Source organism: Dryobates pubescens, chromosome 1 (genome assembly GCF_014839835.1).
Source record: "Dryobates pubescens isolate bDryPub1 chromosome 1, bDryPub1.pri, whole genome shotgun sequence".
NCBI classification, from domain to species: Eukaryota; Metazoa; Chordata; class Aves; order Piciformes; family Picidae; genus Dryobates; species Dryobates pubescens.
Genome location: NC_071612.1, coordinates 3,708,499 through 3,731,165, shown reverse-complemented (window position 1 = coordinate 3,731,165; position 22,667 = coordinate 3,708,499). Strand labels below are relative to the sequence as shown.

Sequence of the window (22,667 nt, the reverse complement as noted above, 5' to 3'; positions counted from 1 at the left end):
GTCTTGTGGAGTCCCACTTTGAAGTGTTGCATCCCAGAATGTCAGTACTGCATTGAAAACAGCCAACAGAGCCCCAAAACTCAAACCAAATCAACCCAAACCTAAAACCTGGAATGAGAAATGTCTCACTTAAGCAATGACATCAAAGATTACAAGCTACAAAGTTCTTCTTATATATATGATAATGTTTATCATAGAATCATAGATGGGGTTGGATTGGAAGGGACCTTTAAAGGTCATCCTGGACCAATTCTAAGACTTTTAGTGAATACTTGAAGAAAAAATCAGGCATAGTGTCTGTTATGACATCACTGGTGCTCAAGCCTTCCTTTCACAAGGTTCAGTTTTGCTCCAGGCTGAGTCCAGTAAATCTTCAGTCATTTTCTGTTTGATGTTCTAGAGGGCTCAATTTATTTGTCCTGGAGCAGAGCATAGAGTTGTGTGAAACTTTCTGGTACAGCTTGGAAGGAAACCTAACTCCTCATCTCCAGGCTGAGCTCTCTCATATATTGCTGTGTCTGTTTTTCAAACAAAAAAGACCAATGATCTCTTCTTTGATGGTTGTCTCCAAAGGGCCATAGGACATGCGTGGGTCATCCTGTGTGGTGGCTTGATGCTGTATCAGTTGATAGGTCTCCACCCTGCTCTTTGGATGTGGACCTAACTATGAGTGAGCCATCTTGCCTAACTTGGGTCTTTAAGATCCATTTTGGATCTTGTTTGGATTCTGTTGGTTTTGTGGTTTTGATGTTTGGTTGATTGGATTGTTTTTTTTCAAATCTCTACCATTTTCTCTAAAAAGAAACTGTAGGAAACGAACTGGAAAATAAGAGCCCAATACTTCACTGAATTTGATCCTAAATCTATTTATGTTTGCAAAGCAGAGAGGCAGCAAAGCAGAGAGTCAGCTCGCTGTGTTTGGGTGTCACGTTTGTTACTAGGGATCAGATCAATTGTCTAAGCTACAGTAGCAAAGACTCCCCTTGTAATGCACGTAGTCAGTTGTGAAATCATGCACTCAGCAGTGGGGAAACAGCAAAACCTCCACAGAACCTTCAAGCAATCAATTTATGCCCTGAAGCATGAGATTTGATTACTATTGTTATTATCTTAGCTTGCATAGTTACAACTGTTATTAGCAGTCATAAAATTATCCAGCCTTAACAAAATTATATTAAAGGGAAAAAAAAACCAAAATCCCAACATTTCACTCCAGGTTCTACAAAGCCTAAAATTCTGGGATTGATTGGAGCTGTGAAAAGTGGTAGTTCCTTTAATTCATTTTAAATTTGCTGTCCTCTGATCAAGTGGATTTTTCCTGGATTCTCGTTAAGAGGGAACAGAAGAGCATTTCCTAGCACAACTGCAGCTTCTCTGCTCTGACCAAGACCCATCTAACACTCAACATTTCAAAGCTAAGCATTGGTGATATGTGCTCAGATACATGTTTAATAAACCATTGTATGCATCACTCTATCTCAGCGCTGTTTTCCCCTGTGCAGTTAAAATCTTCCTCTGTGAGCTCCAAGTTTCCAATGCAGCTTTGTGCTTCCAAATATACATCTCAGCTGGTGCAATCTACATATTCTAAAAATTCCAGAGGTGATGAAAATACTGTTGCAGCAGGACATAATTCCCATAATAAATGGGGAAAAGTGCTAGTTGGTAGGATGTCATTTATTTTAGCCATTTAATTTATCCAGGACCAAAGCAAACAATAGAAAAATGTGGCTCTTGATATTCACCTTCACACTTTTGCATATTTACCTATTCAAAAAGCTGCATCAGGTCTCAGGGGAGACCACCTTGCTGTCTACAACTACCTGAAGGGAGGTTGTAGCTAGGTGGGGGTTGGTCTCTTCTCCCAGGCATCCAGCACCAGAACAAGAGGACACAGTCTCAAGCTGTGCCAGGTGAGGGTTAGGCTGGATGTTAGGAAGAAATTCTTCCCAGAAAGAGATCGGCCATTGGAAAGTGCTGCCCAGGGAGGTAGTGGAGTCCCCATCCCTGGAAGTGTTTAAGAGGAGACTGGATGGGGCACTTAGTGCCATGGTTTAGTTGATTAGATGATGTTGGGTGATAGGTTGGGCTCAACGATCTCAAAGGTCTTTTCCAACCTGGTCTGGTCTATTCCATTCCCTTCCATTCCCTTCCATTCCCTTCCATTCCCTTCCATTCCCTTCCATTCCCTTCCTTTCCCTTCCATTCCCTTCCATTCCCTTCCATTCTATCAGTGAGTGGTGGTGGTAATATATGTGCTGGCATCTACAAGCAAAATGAATTTTCTCCAAAGACAACCTGGCTAATCTGACTCTTAAGGGAGTGGAACATCACCCTTATGAGGAAGGCTGAGGGAGCTGGGCTGTTAATGTTTATAAACATGTGAAGGGTGAGTTTCAGGAGGATGGAGTCAGGCTCTTCTCAGTGATTTCCAACAATAAGATGAGGCAACGGGTACAAGCTGGAGCATATGAGGTTGCACTGAACGTAAGGGAAAGGATTTTTGATGTGTGATCACTGAAACAGGCTGCCCAGAGAAGCTGTGGAGTCTCCTTCTCTGGAGACATTCAAAACGGGCCTGGATGAACTCCTGTGTGACCTTCTTCAGGTGATCCTTCACTGGCAGGATAGTTTGGATAGATGATCTTTCAAAATCTCTTCTAAACCCCTAACATTCTGTGATTCTGTCCCCAGTATTTAATGGATCTTAAATTTAGAGTAAGACTGCAAATGTTCTGAGCCTCCCATCAGACTCTGAAACTGGTTCTAGAATAGTAGATTGTCCTTGAGGGAGTAAATTCAATCAGGTAATGAGGTAAAGTTGCAATGGGCACAAATACACCAGTTCTTCTGTTTTCTTTAGACAGTTCCTGGGATAAATATTCTGATTTTGAGAGAAACTTAGTGTCATTTTCTCAATGTCTTTTAGCAGCGTTGCTCTCACATCAAGTAGTGAGTTTGATGAAAAGGCTCCTTGATTTTCAGCAGGAAATCCCAAAATAAAGAGCAGTTTTGTGGAGCCATGAGGAGGAATGAACTGTGCTTCTCTGTCTTTATTTTTGCTCTGTGCAGACTGAGGTCCTATGGCATTTGCCCTGTTTCACTGTCCAGTGAAATCTGAAGCACAATGGATTATGTCTATTTACACTTTACTTAAGGTAAACCCTGGTCTTAGAAATGGATGTGATTAGTGCAATGTCTTCTTAAGAACAGGAACACATTTCATATTGGAAGTATGGAGCAGGTCTTAATAAGTTGATGGTCTTTGGTTTTTCCATCAGATGGCTTCCTAGTGGAAGGAAAATTTTCTGCATGATTCTGGGTTGAAAAATTATAAGCATCTAATGATTTCCATACTAGGGGCTGAAACCTGAAAATGTGACTAAGTCCCTGGGGAAATCATATTGCCAGAGAGGATCTGAATGCTAGGCTGGCTAGGCAGGGAAATCCGGGTTTAAGTGGTTGCTGCATTTTGCAAGCCCAGCTTCTTTCTGTTCCTGGCGTATCTGGGCAGTGGATGGGGCACTGTAGGTATGGGCAACCTGGGAAGTTGACTTTGGCAGCAAAGCTTCAAGCAGTCACTGGAGGCAATTAAATCATTCTCTCTCTTCTTCATGTCAGAGCCCTGCAAAAATCAACCTGGAAACTCCTGGTACTGCTGAGGCATCCTGTGAGGAGGCATCCTATTGGCCAGAAGAGGGTAAGAGTCATTGTCTTTATTTTAGATCCTCTTGGCAATGGCATGATGGGCAATGCCAGCTTTCCTCAGCTCTGCAGCCAGCTCTGTTATCTCTGCTCCCAGACGAGCAGGACCCAGCTTCCCACCCTTGGCGTCTTCAGTTTTTGCCAAAGCTTCAGTAAATCTCCAGCCATCGCTGGGGTTTGACTCCATCTCCAATGCCCACGTTTATATTGGCTCAGATGACTTTCCAATACGTTGGCAGCCCTGACAGAGTCGAGACATTCCTCTACAGCTGTCTCCTTTTCCATTTCTTTTCAGAGGTTTCCGCTGCACGGGGGCACAGCCCTGTTGCTTAGCTGTTGGTTGCTTTGGAAAACAATGTGCTGTAAATACAGCATTTTGCTGTCTTCTGGTGAGACAGTAAGTCAATTCAGGATGTGGCTCTGAGAGAGGGATTCAAAGGGAGAGCTCCCATTCCCTCATGTGTGCTCCGGGCTGGGTCTCCACTGCACAAAAATCGGGCTGCCCTGTGTCAGAGCTTTCTAAGCAACCACAGCACACTTCCCTTCCATAACAGAAGCTTTTCCCCATGCATGTGGGGAGAAGTTTGCCATTTGTATTAGCAGAAGCTGACTTAAATGTAATTTAATGTGAATATTATATCTATGAATTGCCTGGCTTTGCATGACTGAAAAAAATCAAGCAGAACATTGCTTTAACAGAGTTTTGCATTTGCTTTCTTAACACAGAACAAGGATATTAAATTATTCTCCCTTTTTTTCTTTTTAGCAGTTTTCAGAATTTTTTATTGTTATTTTTTGAATTTCACCACCATCTTCTCCCTTCCCTTAATCTTTTCTTTCCTGTCCAGAAAGAAAGCTCACCTACTGAAATCTGCTGGAGATGAACAACACGGGTCAGCTGCTGCACCAACAAATTCCAGTTGCTGCTGTCTGAAAAACCTTTGCCTCAAATGATAATGACCCCCACGAGTGCTAAGCGTGATGCGCTAAGGTGGTTTTATGGTTTAATGTCTGTGAATCTTATTTTATGATTATTGTTCATTGCATTAGACAAGGCTCAGAGAAAAGCAAAACACCCAAAGGTCAGCAGCGAGCCAGAAAACTCTCTGAGAAGTCTGAGTCCTCAGGAAAATTATTATGCCTGACCTTCACCGCCTCCACACGGGGTGTCTGGATGGACAAGAAAATGACTGGCAGCTTTGTGATGCCTGCCTTCACCAATTGCTTCAAAATTTACCCAGGGAATCACACTGAATGGTGAGGGTTGGAAGGTACTCCTGAAAATCATCTACTCCAAACCCTCTGCTAGGCCAGGATCACACAGAATAATCATCCAGGAATGTGTCCAGGGAGGGGCTGAGTGTCTCCAGAGAATGAGACTCCACAACTGGTGAGAGGCCTTGAGCACAAGCCCTATGAGGAGAGGCTGAGGCAGCTGGGATTGTTTAGCCTGGAGAAGAGAAGGCTCAGGGGTGACCTCATTGCTCTCTACAACTACCTGAAAGGTGGGTGTAGCCAGGAAGGGGTTGGTCTCTTCTCCCAGGCAACCAGCACCAGAACAAGAGGACACAGTCTCAAGCTGCACCAGGGGAGGTTTAGACTCGAAGTGAGGAGAAAGTTCTTCACTGAGTGAGTCGTTCGTCATTGGAATGGGCTGCCCAGGGAGGTGGTGGAGTCACCCTCCCTGGAGGCGTTCAAGAGGAGACTGGACATGGCACTTGGTGCCATGGTCTAGTCATGAGGTCTGTGGAGACAGGTTGGACACGATGATCCTTGTGGTCTCTTCCAACCTTAGTTATACTGTGGTACTGTGATACTGTAACTCCCCCGGACAGCCTGGTCCGCTGCTCTGCCGCCCTCAAAGTGAGGTAGATTTTCCTTGTGTTTATTTGGAACCTCCTGTGTTCCAGTTTGTGCCTGTTGCCCTTTATCCTGTCACTGGCCACCACTGAGAACAGTCTGACTCCATTCTCCTGAAAATTGACCTTTAGATATTTATAAGTATTAATGAGATTCCCCTTCAGCCTCCTCTTTTCTTGGCTCTCTCAGCCTTTCCTTGTCAGGTAGATGCCTCAGAGACTTCATCGTCTTAACGGCTCTCCACTGGACTGTCTCCAGTAGTTCCTTGTTCTTCCTGAAGTAGGAAGCCCAGAATTGGACATGGTATTCCAGATGAGGGTAGAGGAGGAGGAGACTTCCAAAGGAATGAGAATAGAATAGAATTAACCGGGTTGGAAAAGATCTTTGAGATCATCAAGTCCAACCTATCACCCAACACCATCTGATCAACTCAACCGTGGCACCAAGTGCCCCATCCGGTCTCTTCTTAAACACCTCCAGTGATGGTGACTCCACCACCTCCCTGGGCAGCACATTCCAATGGCCAATCTCTCTTTCTGGGAAGAACTTCTTCCTAACATCCAGCCTAAACCTCTCCTGGCACAGTTTGATACTGTGTCCTCTTGTTCTGTTGGTGATTGCCTGGGAATTACAGAAACCCACTCCACAAAGGGATTACAGAGGCAAGCCACACAGGCAGAAGTCCAACTGTCCACGGGTGTATGCAAACCTGATCTGGTTTTGTGGCCATGTGCACTGTGGAGCATAGGCAGAAAATATTGGGGGGAAAGAGAGAGAAAAAGATTTGTTGAGGTTTGGGATGTAAAGCACTGCGTGTTGCAGTGTGACTGCATGGTTGGACTCAGTGATCTTAAACGTCTTTTCCCATAAAAACTATTCCGTGATTCTATGGGGAAGGCTCTAGCACAGAGGGAGGATAGGGTGGGGAGGCCCGTGCCCATCTGAGCTCCTCTCATTCCTCATCTTTTCCTTTGCAAAGAAACCACGTTTCTTCACCCCGAGAGAAGGTTGAAATGTGGTCGGGGCGTGTTGGTCATTCCTCGACAGCAGCTTTTCCTTCTAGACCAGATTGTGGCAGCCCCAACACCAAGGAGAAGTGAGAGCTCCGCAGGTTTTTGCCGGTGGGAAGTTCCCCCTTATTTCGGCCATTTCCTTCTCATCACTCCCTTGCCTTGGCGCTGCGCTCCTGGAAGCTCGCCGTACCTCGCCTCTGTCCCGCACCTGCCGTGCCCGGCGTCGCTCCCGCTACTGTGCGGGAAGCGGTGGAGGGTTCCCCCCAAGCGGGAGACGCGAAGGGGAGGTGCGGGCGGGCCGAGCCGGGCCGGGGCTCTCCTCCCCCGCTCCCTCCTTCGCGCGCTTCCCTTCCCTCGCTCCCTCCGCTCCCCCTCCAGGTGCCGCTCGGAGGAACGCGGCGGGGCGGAGGTGCCGCTGGCTGCCGGCTCTCGCTGAGGAAGCGCCGCATCGGGCAGGTGGGAGCTGCCGAGCGGGGCCGGGCAGGGGCCGGGCTGGGGGTGTCTCGGCCCCCAGGGGGAGGCGAGCAGCGGTTTGGGGAGGTGCGGGGGCTCGTTGCCATGGCTCCCTGCAAGCTCCGCCGGAGGAGATAGTGATGCCAGTCACGGAGGGACCCCTCTTCCTTCTCGTGGGTGTGTAGCGGGGCTGGGTTTGGGGTGGTTGGGTTGGGTGGTTCCCCCCCCGCCTTTTTTTTTTTTTTTTTCCTCTTCTCCCTTCCCTTCCCTTCCCTTTTGGGGGTGGAGCGATTAATTCGCAGAGCCGGGACGGGGCTGCGGAGACGCTGCTGCCGCGACCCGCAGGTCCGGCCGCCTCCTCGCCACCGGCTTTGCACAAGGTAACACCGGGGGGGCCACTGAGCAGGGAGGGCAGCGCCGGTCCGGGTCGCTATTCGAGGCTGCCAGGGGTGCAGGGCGCTGGGACCCCGGGTGCCCAGCCGTGGGGCTGCTCTGGCCACCACTCCGCTCTCTCTTGTCTTGCTACCAAAACCTTCTTGAATCATTATTTTCACCTCTTTTCCCCTGTCCCTGCACCGCACCGCAAGTGCAGGGGCTCAGTGAGGAGGAAATGGAACTGGGCTGAGCCTCGGGAAGGGGCGAGCGGGTGCGCGCAGCTCGCGGCTCAGTGCCGGGAGGAGCCCTGGGGGTGGCCGGGGAGCAGGTCCGCGCTGCCCCCTCCCCGTTGCCGGTCGATCCGGTCAGCCCTCGGCGCTGCTCGGGTTGCCCCGTGTTGGGGAGTGGGTCCGGGGAAAGTTTGCGGGAGGGTGCGGAGCGCTGCGGAGCCCGGTGGAGGTGGGGAGAGGGTAGAAGGTGGGAGCAGCTGGGTGCAAGGGGTCCAAGAAGGGAAAAGCACGGCTGCAGTGGGCTTGACCGAGGCATGGAGAGCTCAGCCTCATATTGGTTTAGGTGGGTTCAAGTTTGCAAGCCTGAATGACGTGGGTGAACACTTGTTCCTTCTTTCGTGCTGAATGATTTTGGAGAGTGTTTTATATTTATCTACCTTGTAATACCTAATGAGTTAAAAATATCCTCAAATTTGGGGGGTGTGGGAAAGTGATGTGATGGTGCTTCACTCCAGGGGAGCTCTAAGAATCGTTACGCCTCGGTGGCAGGTGCTGAATATTACCAATTTGTGTGGCACTGTCAGATCATCAGTGGTCTCAGCCCGTTGTAGGATTCGTAATGGAAGGAGGTTCTGCTTTCTAATAGTCACAGACAGCAAATGCAAACAGACTTTTCATCTGTCACTTCTGTGACTATGGTACTTTGTGCTTTTGTGGTTTTGTTGGGGTTTTTTTGGTAGAAAAAGAAAGCGAAGTTATGATGTGCTGGGTAACATGGAAGTATTCAGCTCTAACTCAGCAGATAGAAAGCAAGTTAGCTCGCTCTCAGCGCTGCCTAGCAGTAGTGTTGCTTGAAAGATGTTTAGGAGAATTTCACCAGAGGCATGACAGGTGGTATTTTACTGTGATTGTCAAGGATTCATTTGATGTGACTGAGTTAAATAGGTGTTGTGTAGCTCTCCCCAGTACAATTCTATAAGCAGTAAAAGATAAATATGAGCTTAGTTTTAGGTGTACACCTCAAAGTGAATATGTGACTTTTGTCCCTTTGTGAGTGTGCATGCAACGTTGTCTTGCTGGAGCTGTGTACATGGTCCTTTGCCTTTCACTTCCCGTGATCCTCTCTTGGCTTTTATTGATGTGAGGTATTAGAGTGCATCACTACTGCTGTGTTAACACAGAATCACAGAATGCCATGTTGGAAGGGATCCCGAGGATCACCTGGTCCAACCTTCCTAGGTGATATCTAAGTGAACTGAGCTGGCTCGTCACCCTGTCAGTCTGAGTCTTAAAACTGTGCAATGCAGGGGAATCCTCTGCTCCCTTTGGAAGGTGATGCCAATCTTTAACTGTTCTCGTGGTGAAAAAATTTCTTCTGGAGTACAATTGGAATCTCCTCAGGGATAATTTGTACCCATTAACCCCTCGTCTTTTCTGTGTGACCCTGCAAAAAATGGAGTCTCCATTCTCTTGGTAGAAACACTGAAGATGATATTCTGTTGCTTAGGAGTAGTGAATTTCCTTTGCCTTTCAAAAATACTAAACCAAACCTTTCCCAGAGGGTCACCAAAAAGTTGCAAATCCTTGTTAGCTGCTTTCTGTGGTCCTTACTTAGGCTGAGCATCTGCTGCCAGCAGAGTCTGGCTTACAGCACTACAAGACCAAGCTATGCTACGTTAAAATAAGATGCAAAGGATCAGGTGCCAGGCTTGCAGGGGGGCAGTGGAGTTTCTTCAGGAGTAATGCACAACATATTTGAAAGTTTTAAATATTTTTAGTGGAAAAACCCAACCCTATCAGCAAGGCAAGAGTTGTAGAAGAGCAGCCATGCACAACACAGCTTTGGAACCACTTTGTTCTCTAAATGCTTGCAATTTATTGCTGATGTTTGTTTTTTTAATTCCTTTTTTTTGTTTGTTTTTAATCAAAAGAGGAACAAAATGAGTTCTGAATATGAGGCTGAAATGTAGAGACTGTACTTCAGCGATACAGACTTTGATTACACTTAACTCTCAGCATGAGTCAATGTAATTCTTATGGATGTGGGGTGTGTGTGTGTGTGTGTTATTTCAGCAATTAAACTTAATGAATGAAAATATAACAAGCCACTTCTTTATTCCAAGACAACCAGAAAGCAGATAAGCCTTCACTGAATGGAAAGATTACATTATTCACAACTTATATATGTACATCAAGTGCCTTGGATTGTAGCCATCTTGTTTGCCAACAGCAACATGATTTATCAGTTAGGCTTGGAAGGGAAAAGGAAAACAAAGGTACCTGTGCATCCCACAATATGATATGGTGGGCAGTTATTTCCATGACAAGGAGGGAGCAGCTCCTTTCCCCAGTGGGAGAAGACAGGGACTACTTTAAACCCTACTAATTAGACCAGTTTATCTTCCATACATTTACAATGGTGTAGTTAGTTAATTATAGCTTTTCCTATTAAGGATAATGAATTAACATATCACACAGATCAAAAGAACATCTACAAAGTTTATCTTGAAGGAAAGAAAGTGTTATTGTGTGGCAGGAAGTCCCCGTGGTTTTCCCAAGGCACAGATTTGTTGGAATTCCTGAGCTGGTGCTTCAGAGCCTGATGAATGACTTGAATTGATCACAAACAAGTGACACTGGAGCTCTTGGTTGCTTAGCAACCCTCTAAGATGCCACAATTTCTTTTGGTATATTTGTCCAGTAAAGTAGAAATTCTGTTTTGTTAATGATTGTATTTTTTTGCTAGCACAAAGCCTACCTCATAAACAACCTTAGATGATGTACAATTAAAATCAATGCCTCTGTACAGAGTCTAGGGAGCAGCAGGGGTATGAAAACAAGAGCAGAAATCTTGTAAACCATACTCTAGTGGTGATGTGCTCAGTGTTTTGGAACAAGTTTTAATTGTCCTTTCTCTGTTAGGCTCCTGTCCCAAACCCATCAGTGGGACAAGTCTTAACAAAGACTATCATCTCCCAAATGCTTTTTGAACATTTCACTTTATGGTCTCTCAGGATATGAGATCCTGAATGGTCTTATGGCCATACCCCACACTCCACTGTAGGTGGAAATGGCCTCAAGTTGTACCAGGGGAGGCTTAGGTGGGATATTAGAAGCAATTTCTTCACTGAAAGGGTTCTCAGACAGACTCCCCAGGGAGGTGGTTGAAGACGCAGAGATGTGGTGCTGAGGGACATGGTTTAGCACCAGACTTGGTAGAGTTAGAGAATGTTTGGGACTCCATGATTTAGAGGGCTTTTCCAATCAATATGATTCTCTGATCGTGTTGTACATAAATGAAGTGCAACATGGAACAGGTGGTTTGATCATGTGGGAGCAGTCTGGCCCATCCTATAGCTCATATGCCTCGAGATCTCTGCCTGGTGGTCCTCACAGAAGATGCTGGTTTTTTAATGGATCTATTTTGTATAAGGAAATAACAGGTTTAGCACTCAAAGAACAGAAGGAAAATCAATGTTGTCATGGTTTTATATACCCAAAGTACTGATATTGGCTCTAACCAAGGTTCCTCTAACTAAGGTTCATACCTTAGTTCATACCTGCTGAATTAGATTTTTATGTCAGTGAACTTTTTATTGTTGCCTTTAGGTCCATGTATGCTGGCATTTAGTTCTTCAGTGCACCACGGAAGTGGGGACTTACAGTGAACCCACTTCCTATGCTTTGGCTTGTGTTACATGGAGACAGCACAAACTGGATTAATTCTGGATGAACCTAAGCCAGAATATCTGTTTCAGGAGTTCACTTTGTGCTCTTCAGCAGCTGATGGGCTTTTCATCCATGGCCTCCTGCCTAGAGCTGAAGGGAAGCCTTTGCAATGTGTGTGGGTGGATATGAGGTTCCCAGCACCGTTTTGCTCCACTTATCTGTGTCCTTTTAAGCTACTAATATAGACATATCCCTTCCCTTCTAAAATTGTAACTAAGAAAAAGCATTTTAGGGCTAGGGGAGCTGCAGGCTGCCATGGCATTTCTTTTACTTAGCTGGTGTTTTGTAAGAGTTCTTCCTCCCTCTTGGTGAGAAGAAGGAACCCACATATTTCTCCTCTTTTAAGATAAAGTAGCTTGGGTATTGCATGATTTACTGGCACGTTGGACTGGAAGGGGATGTAATAGCAGTTCCCATACGAACCGATGTCATGTTTGGACCACAGTGAACCGATTCTCCACTCCTTGTCAGTATTCCTGGGCTAAGATTATTATAGCTTAGAATCTGTGCACTTTTAATTACCTTTGTGGACTTTGGTAAGGATTTAGGTACACATGATCTTGTTAGAATTCATTGTGGGCTTTGTGTGGTGCTTTTTTTACCCCTCTGTTGTTTCGATGCAATAAAGTCAAGCCCCCAAATTCAAGGTTGTTTTGTTGAGGGTTGTGGTTTTTTTGCAGCTACTCTCTTTATCTCTGCTTTATATATTCATTTCTGTAAGTGCATTTGCATACTCAAATGCTGATGAGTGCTTGTTGTTGCAGCGATTGCCTCTGCATTAGGTATAGAATACACCTACATCAGATGAAGTTACATGGTAATATTTGGTGTCTTGAGTTTCTCCTGGCATATCCAGTATGAAACTCAGGGTGTGGAGCTGTGATGGATTTTGTGGTATTTTCTGAGGCTGCAGCATTCCCTAGCAGATGTTTCCTTCTTCCTTCATTACACCTGAATGTATAAAACTCCAAGAAAAAAAATGCAGATGGAAGCCAGTTTATCACTGAAATTAGTGTTTATTGGTACAGTGGAACTAATGTTCATTGTTTTGAGTGTGACCTCCAGAGGCAGATCCTGTTCCAAGGAAGGAGGGCAAGATTTATGTTGCTTTCTTCATTACAGCTTTTAAGTCTTCATAATTTCTTTTGACCCTCACTAGCCCTCTCTTTCCTCTATTTATCAAGAAAATTGCCAATTTCTTGGCATTTTTTTTCCCCCAGGAGTTTTCCTTCTTTTGCTGAGTCAGCAACAAGATAGAATTAAATTAGAGGTATGAATGGGATAGGACTCTGGTTAAGGAGAGTGAAGTGGAAAAAGAGGAGGACAGGGATGAGCCTGTTTGGATTCATCCTCATCTTGGCTCCTATTCTCTCACACGGAAGAAATAGAGATGTCTGGATAAAAGCCTGAGCAGCTGGGGGAGAAGGAGCCAATGGTCGAGCCTGGGCAGGATGGTTTCTGTCCGAGCACAGCTTTTGAGGATATTTTTAACAGATGGTTCCTGCTCTGGCTCTAATAGCCAGTCTGTCAGCCAGGCTGAGCTGCCTCGGGGACAGCCCCACGCCGAGCTCCCGGCAGGTTACCTCCAAACAGCCACTTGTGCTGTGGCACAAACACCGCTTCTTGTATTGTCCCTGTTTCATCCTCCACGTGTTTGCCATCAGGGAGGTGGGGAAAGTTGAACCTTGTGTACCCATCATGGACTTTGTTTTCCCCCTGGGCTGTCCCAGTGAGTGTAGCAGTGGCCTCTGCAGAGCTCTGTGAATGCTCTTCATCTTCAGCTGGACCTCATCAGTGCTGCTCTCACCTCTCACTTGTTGCCACCTCTTCCTCCTCCTGGTCCTCACTGGAGTTTGGAAGGCAGCACGAGTTGTGCATTCACAGGTGCTTGTGGCTGCTGGTCTTTATTTTTAGAAATGGACAGAGCTGTAACTCTAAAGGTGGGATGAACCCCTGTGAAGGGATCCTGGGAATTCTCAATCCCCTCGTGAACAGAAAGTTTAACTGTGAAGGAGCCAAATAGTGAAAGAGCAGGACTCCAGTTGCAAAGAAGCATTGCCAATTATTCAGTGAGCCAGAGTCCTCCTACCTTTCAATATAGCTTAGTCAGATGACTTTAGTGCTTCTAAATCTCATTTCAAGTGTCTTCATATTTTGGGAGACCCTAGAGATGACTTTGAAAGGTTGGCAGTCACCATTCAGGACAGTCTCCCGGGCTGAAGTTAATTGCTTAGGCAGTATCTCCTAAGAGGAGGAGGGGAAAAAAAAATGAACTGCAGAATCAGGCCCATCCACCTTTCAGTCTGTGTCTCCTTTGGTGACTTTTCGAGTGTGACACAAGCAATTCCCTGTCAACCTTTCCTGCTGGCTGACACAGAAGAGGTGGCTTTGAATGCTGCCTGCTGTGCTTGTATGGCACTTGAAAGGAAGTGAGGACTGCCTTGAAGGGGCTGTATTCCCACAGCTTTAAAGTGTGTTGGAAAAATGCATCCTTCAGTTGTGTTGTGTGTATGTGTGTGTCACGGCGTTAAATCTGATGGAAACCTGGAACAGTGTTTCAGTAAAAAATGCTTGGTGCTGTTGCTGCATCCCCACTGCTGGAAATGAAATTAGTTTTGATGAGAGATTGCTCTGCTCATAGGAGAAATAAAATAATTATTCCAGGGAAGATTTGTTTTTCAGTTAGAAAATACAATAACAGTGCTTTCAAGCTAACAGGAATGATTAACTCAATGGATTTTTTGCAGACATACTCACAGAATACTTTGTTGTTGTTTTTTTCCCCAGTCTACTGTAATCAGGGAATTGTTAATAATAAAAAGGTTGCCTGTAGGTTTTGAAGAACCTAATTTTTCTTCTCTTTTCCCCCTTTTTTTCTCCTTTTTTCCCCCCAAGAATGATCTCATAGCTTAGTGTGGTCTGTCTGGCACATCACTACAATCCTTCCCTCTCTCGTACTGAGTCGGTTTGTGCTGGTTAACTCAAGCCCACCTGCATGCTTGCATCCATACCTGTGTGCCTAATTCTGTTGGGTTTACTTCTTCAGAGTTAAAATACTCCATGCTACAATATGTTTCCTGATTTCACTAACTTATTAACGAAAACTGGGGCTACTGCTCAGATATTATACTGGCTGATGGCCCTGTGCTTTTATTTTTCTCAGGTTATTCTGTCATGTACTTTACCAATGACTTTGTTCTAGCAAACAATTTTTTTGTAGGGAATAGGTTTTTGAAGGATTTCTGTTCTGACCTGTTGTGAGTCAGGGAAGGTCCCATCTGATCTTCTTGGACATAAAACAGTTCTACAGCTGAATAAAGTGTATTCAGTGCTCACTTTTGTATGAGTTCTTCTGACGCATTGATGAAAACTCTGGATGTTTGGGTGGTTAAAATCCAAAATCCTTTGAGAGAAATGTTCCTCCGGTTACAATTTAGCAGGAAAAAAACAAAACACAGAACTGATCTGCTAGTATCTGCAAGTACTAATGGAAGATTTTTACACAACATTTTTTTAGGACAATAACAAAGCCCCTACACTGTGGTGACTCTCAGGATTAACAGTGCACACGAAAACCACTGGTGAAGTCATGGCGCCAGGGAAATAGATGGTCAAACTCCCAGTGACCTCAGCAGAGTCAGGTTTTTGTCCCAGGAGTGATGAAAATCTAATTTACAACCTAACCAGTTTGAGAAATAGGCATAATGGCTCAGGTCCTTGACTGAAACAAATTACTGCGGTGGAGCTGAGGATGATTGAGTTACACTGACTTGTGCCATCTGGGCTTTTGGAGAGGGGTGTCCAACATCCACACAAGCTGGCTGTGCCCAGCAGCAAGCTGTAACAGGCTGCGTGCCTGGGCTTGCTGCAAACAGGCGTGTGAAGAGCTTTCTCATGGTGTCTTCTATCAGGTGGAGCACTCTTGCCTCATATTTTGACTGGAAACAAATAAGCAGGAAACAGCAGTAAATATTCCTGCTCCCTGAGTCACACACATTGCCAGCGTCATACTGCAAGCTATAGAATAACAGTGATTAAAGGACTGTCCCAGCTGTCCAAAGATAAAACATCTCTACTTCATTAAATTACAGGGTTACCACTGAAATCCCCAGTAATTGCTCAGGGTTTGCTACCTGCATGTCAAATGCACCTTTCTATTACTGACTGTACAAGGTTTGACTTAGGCTTTCACCTGAATCTGGGACTTTTATTATCTCTGATGATTGTGTTGAATTGCAGCATCCCTGCTCTCTCTGGCTCTGCAGCACTCAACCAGTGATTTTTTTTTTGCCTACCCTAGGCTTTTTTTTTTTTGGCTAATACCTGCCCAGAAGATGCCTTCCTGCTGGGAGACATTCAAACTCTCCTTTTCAGCTCCATGTTCCAACCCAGAGAACTGCTGAAAATTGAGAGCTGTTTGAGATGTATTATAGTGCAAAGCTTTATTAAAGGCAAAGTGCAGTAAGCATGGTGGCATCAGAAAGTCACGCAGCAGGTCTGGTTTTGCAGCCCCTAAAGAAAAGGAAGTTTCCCCCCATTTATTTCCTGCCTTTTGGAGTGTTGTACCTAATCATCCTGCCTGTGCAGCAAATTTTCACTGTCAGCCATTCCCCCTGTCAGACATCCCTGTGCAGTAAAACCTCACATAATTTCAGCTGCCTAGCAAGAGGAACATTTCCTCTTTGGTGTGTAAGAAATACATCTCAGTGTTTATTTAAGAAAAGACAAAACACCAAATAAACCCCACCCCAAACCTAACAAGCAACAAACATCAAGGGCTGCACACAAACCTTATCGTGTGTATCACAAGAAAAAGAATGGAATCATCTTTGTATTCAGCAGATAAGCAGCATTCTCCATGCAAACCTCTTCCACAAACCTCTTCCACTGTCATCCTCCCAAATATATGCTAAGCTTGCCTGTGCACAAAGCACCTTGTAATGGGTGGAGGGCAGACCAAACCTTTTATCCTTCTATAGGGTAGCATATAGGCAGGAGCACTGTAGCTTTGCAGTGTTAATTACATAAAGCCCTTTCTGAACAGAATACCAATATGCAAACTTTTGAGGCTCAGACAGCCCCAATCCCATTTAACCATTTATAGCTTGATGTATTTTGTAATCCCCAAAGATCCACAGAGAGCCAATCTGCCCTTAAAAATTTTTAGCCCTTTAAATTAAATGAATTTCAATTCCCTCATTTGCATACTCTATTTTTTTCCCCCTTCTTTGTTCTGCCTGAATGAGATATTACTTCAGTAATTGAACTGTTTCTGCTCTACAGGTAAATAATGTGAGACAGCTTATATACCAAATGCTCGACCGCATTAGGGCTGTGCGGTGCTAATCTGGCAATTTGTGGCACACCTCTGAAAGGAGATGGTGTCCAGTCCACTTAGGATCACTCAGCACCATGTTGACACTTGAAAGTTCCATTAATATCTGGTGCTAAATGTCCTTCTCAAACAGGGACTTGAAAGTTCGCCGTGAGGGGGGATGAAACGGGCACCACTGTAAAAACTGCTTCTCACCGAGTCAATATCATATAGATAGGTCAGGGTGGAATTCCCCTGCAAATCAAATTTTACAGCTGAAATGTAACACTGAAGTCTCTGAAATTGCTTCACCAGCAGACTGTGGTGATTGTCTCAGCGGTCTGTGTTGTTTTCTCCAGCTGGGTTTGGCATCTCTGCACGGGTGAGACAGAATCACAGAATCACCAAGGTTGGTCAAAGATCATCAAGTCCAATCCGTCACCACAGACCTCAGATAAACTGTTATGGGTGGACAGAAGTCGTAGTAAGGAGGGAGATGGGGACTGATTAAAGGGATAAAATGTCTGTTGGGAAAAGTCTTGGTTAGTGTCTTTGGAAAAGACAGGGTCATCATCCATCGTACAAGGATGACAAAGCACTTCTGGCTTCCTTTTCCTACGTGTCAGTGTTCTGTGGGAATACCACAGGAGCCCATGTACAAAGAGGGAAAGCAGAAGGAGGTAGAGGATGATTGTTTGGAGTGCTTGGCACCAATCCCAGAAAAATAATGGGTAAATGGATAGAGGACTGAATTAATATAGAGTTAAAGAATAGAGAGATAATTAAGCCTGGTCACTATGGCTTTCTGAAAAGGGAGCCCATTCCTGATGGGGTTACAGGTTTGATAGATATAACAGCTTTGCAGCCAAGTGTTCTAGGTGTTAATTTGGTATCTCATCAAATCTGAGTTACAAACAAATCAGCCAACCCATGGTATGTAGAATTTATTGCAGTCTTGTTTAATGGATTAAGATTTATTTTATAGAGCTGAAAAGGTATTTGCCTGTGAGGGTTATTTGCTGAAAGATGTGTGGGGTTAGCACCACCTCACAGGAATGAGGGCTAGTCCTGAAGCGGTTTAATATCTCTGGCAATGACCCGAACACATGAATGACTTCTGCCAAAGCTGTGGATGAGGCAATATCCATAGGGTGGAAGTAATAAGTTGTGGGGAGCATCTAGCCAAATGTTAAGATGTTGCCTCTTCTCATGTCCTCCTAACAGCCTGTGCCTTAAGCAGTGCATTGCAAGAGAGTGTCCTTGAGCAGAGTTCATAGAATCATGGAATAGTTTGGGTTGCAAGTGACCTTTAAAGGTAATTTAACCCAAACCCCCTGCAGTGAGCAGGGACATCTGCAACTAGAGCAGACTGCTCAGAGCCCCATCCAACATGATATTTCCAGAGATGAGGCATCTACCACCTCTCTGGGCAACCTGGGCCAGTGTTTTACCATCCTCAGAATAAAATAATTCTTCCTTATACCCAACTACTGTGGAAGGGTGTGGAGGGGTCATAATGAACAAAGAATAGAAGATGACTTCCCATAGGATGGCGCAGCTGAAGGACTAGTGGGATCCTTTAGGAAAGGTTTTTATTGAAGTACATGGGAATACTGGAAAGCTCTGGCCAGGCTGGGTGTCAACTGCTGATAAAAAGAGTTTACAAACCTGAAGAGTCAAGAAAACAACCACAATATTGATTTGAAGAGTGGAGAAAATTCCCCACAGTGAGAGATTTAGTGCTCAATCTGCTTAGCTCATCAAAAAGAGGATTGAGGAGGGGACTTGATTACAGGCAGAAGTATTTTCATGGGGAAAGCATATCCAGCTTTTTAATCAAGATGAGAAAAGAAAAATAGGATCCAATAGCTGGAAGCTGGAGCCAGACAATTTTAAATTAGACATTAACCACATTTTTTTTTTCATCTGTGATTAACCCCTGGGATGAACTCTGGTCTGTTCAAATTGAGACTGGGTAGCTTGTGTGATACAATCAAACACAAGGTACTAGATGCGATTTGTAGGTGACAGAGAAATGCACAGCACTCAGCGATGTACAGAAGGGTGCAAAGGTCTTAAAATCTGTGAGCGTTGGAAGGGCAACCAGAGAAAGAAGGTAAGAAAAAGGAGGAAATGGGAAGCACAAAGAGGAGAAATAGAAGCACCAAAAGGGCAAAGAAAGAAATTTCATCCAGAGAAGGAGCTTATGTTTCTAAATATGGGAGCATATGCCTCAGCAAAGTGAGTTTTGGCATTGGAAACACCTTGAGTGTTGGCAGAGCTGGAGTCATCTGTCTCGTAGTCAAAACAGCAATTTTGGATTCTGTGCTTTGTTAATGATGATGAAGAATCCTCCTATTTGTGGCTGTGCTTTTGGCACCGTTGGCTCCCTGTTCTGCTGTTGCAAGAGAAGAAAGTGCAATCAACTCTGCTTAGATGTGATGGAGCCAAGGGATATATCCTGCCGTGAGAGCCATGCCAGGATCCCCAGAAGTGAAGGGCATGTTGTGTGTTGGCCGGGCTATGGCATGATTTGCCTCTTCAGCAGTGAGCTGCTGCTGCAGTCCCCTGTGTGCCCTTCACTTTATTGACATCTGTGTCATGTACACAAGTCATAGAAGAAATCATGAACCCTTTATTAATGCCATTTAAATCAATTCTGGGGGAAATCCAGCAGGGAAACTCATGTGGTTGTGGCTGGTTTTGATGAGTTCTCTGCGTCTTTGTTGTTTTGAAATGGTTTCACCACATCAGTTACTAAGTCTTCTTTATGTTTTTTTCTTTTAAAAAGAAGAAAAAAAATCTTTATTTCAAGTGCTCACAGGACCTAATTATCAAGTAGTCAGTAATTTAAATGTAATATTTTATTTCTTCTGTGGGGGTGTATGGTGCTTCAGTCCAAGTTGTGGTCCAGGTGAATTTTCTGCTGGTTTGGGTTTGTGGTTTTTTTGGGGGTTTTTTTGTGGCTCTCCAGTTATAATGGAAATGAAACAGCCTTAAAGACAGGATCACAGCATGGTGGTGGTTGGAAAGGATGTTAAAGATCATCTAGTTCCAGACCTTAGAGATTAACTAGTTCAAATCTCCCTGCCATGGGCAGGGACACGTTCTACTAGCCCAGGTTGCTCAAGGCCTCATCCAGCCTGGCCTTTAACACCTCCAGGAAGGGGCATCCACAGCCTTCTTGGGCAATCTGTTCCAATGTCTCACTGCCCTCAATGTAAAGAATTTCTTGATATCCATTCTAAATCTCCCCTCTTCCAACTGAAAGCCATTGCCCCTTGTTCTGTCACTGCAAGCCCTTGTAAAAAGTCCCTCTCCAGTTCTCCTGTGGCCCCCTTCAGGTACTGGAATGCTGCTCTAATCTATCTGTGGAGCCTTCTCCAGGCTGAATAGCCCCAACTCTCAGCCTGTCCCCATAGGGGAGATTCTGCAGCCCTCTGATCATCTTTGTGGCCTCCTCTGGACCCACTCCAACAGTTTCATGTCCTTCTGTTGGGTACCCCAGAACTGGATGCAGTGTCCAGATGGGGCTTTCATGAGGCATTGCCCAGGATTGCAATGCTCAGGTGGGTTTGGAATCTCTCCAGAGAAAAAGACTCTGCAGCCCCTGTGGGAGCCTGTTCCAGTGCTCTGTCAGCCTCAGTGTCTGGAAGTCACTTTTGCAGAACAATTTCAGGAGCTCTGTCTTATCTCCATGGTAGAGAACATCACTGTAATTGTTATGAGGAGAGAAACCACTCACACGTGGTTATTTTCTCCACCCTCATCACAAGGCTCTTACCTTTGTTTAGCAACATTTCCTCCATTGTTTTTGGATGTGAAGAGGGTCGTTATTTCAGGATCTTTTCAATGCAACAATTGGCAACACATTTCCTTTGGACTATTTAACAGAAACATAAACTCTTTGTGAGCAATTAGAGCACCCAATTACCTGCAGCCCTGCATGGGTCAAGTATTTCTGCCTTGTACAGCCATAAACATTTTCCTTTGCCAGCAACACCAAGCAGCAATTTTCTGACTTCTGAGCCAGAGTGGAGATATTTTTGAAGCCTGTGTTAGGCCTTGTTATGGTAATTTTCTCCTTGGAACTAATAAAACTGATAAATTGTAGTAAACTGTGTATTTGAGGGGGAGAAAAAAAGCCAACAAACGTGCAAGAATACCTGCTCTACCTGTAATAATTGACTAACTGGCCAGTAATTATTCCAGAATACTGTGGGAAGTGCATTGACCTTGGTGATCGTTTTCTTTCTCAGTGGACATCCCTATAATTGTCTTTGCCTAAGGATTCCCTAGAAGCTGTTCTCAAATCAGAGCAGCACTTCAGCATTTAACTCGTGACATTGTGGCATCCATTAGGCAGGCAGAGAGGTAGGAATTACCCTACTCAATCCGATTAAAGATCCAATTAACTTGGAATCCTATCTCTCTTAATAACCAATATGAGATGACTCAACACCCTGGGAAAAAAAAAATAATCCAAACCACCAAAAATCCAATCCCAAACCTCTCTTTTCCCTCCTTTGAACTCTCATTATCACAATTAAGGAACACAGTGTCCCTGAAAGATTCTTCCTTGTTTTTTTTCTTTGCTTTTTTCCATCTTACCAAGCAGTTACTTCTTGGCTTCCATCCTGAAAGATGAGATCAATAGCCCTTAAAAATTCTTATCCAGACTTGGGGCAGTGTTATTATTAGCACTTTAAACATCCAATCATTCTCTTGATCATTATGCCCTTTGTATTGATAACATCACAGTATCACAGAATCACCAAGGTTGGAAGAGACCTCAAAGATCATCGAGTCCAACCTGTCACCACAGACCTCATGACTAGACCATGGCACCAAGTGCCACGTCCAATCCCCTCTTGGACAACATCTTAATGTCAGAGTGTTCACAAAGTTAATTATTGTGGTTTTCCTTCCCATTTTACCTGTGCTGTCTCTTAGTTCCAATATGATCATTGCAGTGACTGTTTGACCTTGGTTCACCTGTTTTCATTAATACTTCTGTCTGTCATGTTCATTCCTTGAAACGCTTCGTCTGCACATGAAATACTGAGAATTCTTTTCATTCCTTTCTTAAAAGGACCTTTCATATTTTCCTCTAATTTTTTTTCCTTGAGTCCTTTCTGTACTTTTTGGCTGCCCTTTCAAAGCAGCCATACTTGCAGTCACAGGTAAGAAGGTATTAGCAACACATCTACATTGCTAATCTTGCACCACACTTATTTTTAGCCCTTCCTGCTGCATTCTGTCTTAACCTCCCATCTCAGTTTCATCTTGACCACCTTGCCCTGCTGAGTAGATGCTTCCTATTGAAGTGATTTTTCTTTGTAATTTTTTTTTCCCTTTGGTAGAAAGAAAACAATCCAATAGAAACACTTCTTCTCTTTCAGCCTTCCAAAGGCCAGGGGCTATTTGGGGAATTTAACTTCAGTTAAATAAAATGAAACAAATCTATTATGACCCTCTGAGAAAGTCTCATGCTTTAGCTCATAGGCTGGTTCTAAATATAGGGATGGGAAATGAATGTCTCCCTGGATAGATGGTTGTGTAACTGCCTCCTGCAAGGCTTTTCAGACTTTCTGTTGAACTGTGTGTTCTGGCCATTATTTTAGGAGATAGTGGCTTGAGTGGATAAAGTGTTAAGGTGGTACACTCTAAGATATCTATCTATAGACACTGGAACAGGTTGCCCAGGGAGGTGTTGGAAGCCCCATCCCTGGAGGCTTTTGCAGCCAGGCTGGATGTGGCTCTGAGCAACCTGATCTAGTGTGAGGGATCCCTGCCTATGGCAGGGGGGTTGGAACTAGATGATCCTTGACATCCCTTCCAACCCTAGCAATTCTATGATTCTATACATAAATAGAGATGGAGATTATATATATATACACACACAGTTAAATGGCTTACACTATGTGTATATTGTTGCATAGAATTGGTTAACCATCATGGCAGTATATGAGAAAAAAAAATAAAAGA

General features: G+C 44.5%; 1 protein-coding gene across 1 annotated transcript in view; it reads left to right on the top strand.

Annotated features, from left to right (window-relative positions):
- The first annotated feature begins 7,355 nt into the window (after nucleotides 1-7,355).
- CHL1 (cell adhesion molecule L1 like) overlaps nucleotides 7,356-22,667 on the top strand; it is a 181,265-nt gene continuing 165,953 nt past the window's right edge. The window contains exon 1 of the mRNA XM_054180025.1: nucleotides 7,356-7,411. The gene's annotated coding sequence lies outside the window, so the exon portion shown is untranslated. The remainder of the gene's footprint in view (nucleotides 7,412-22,667) is intronic.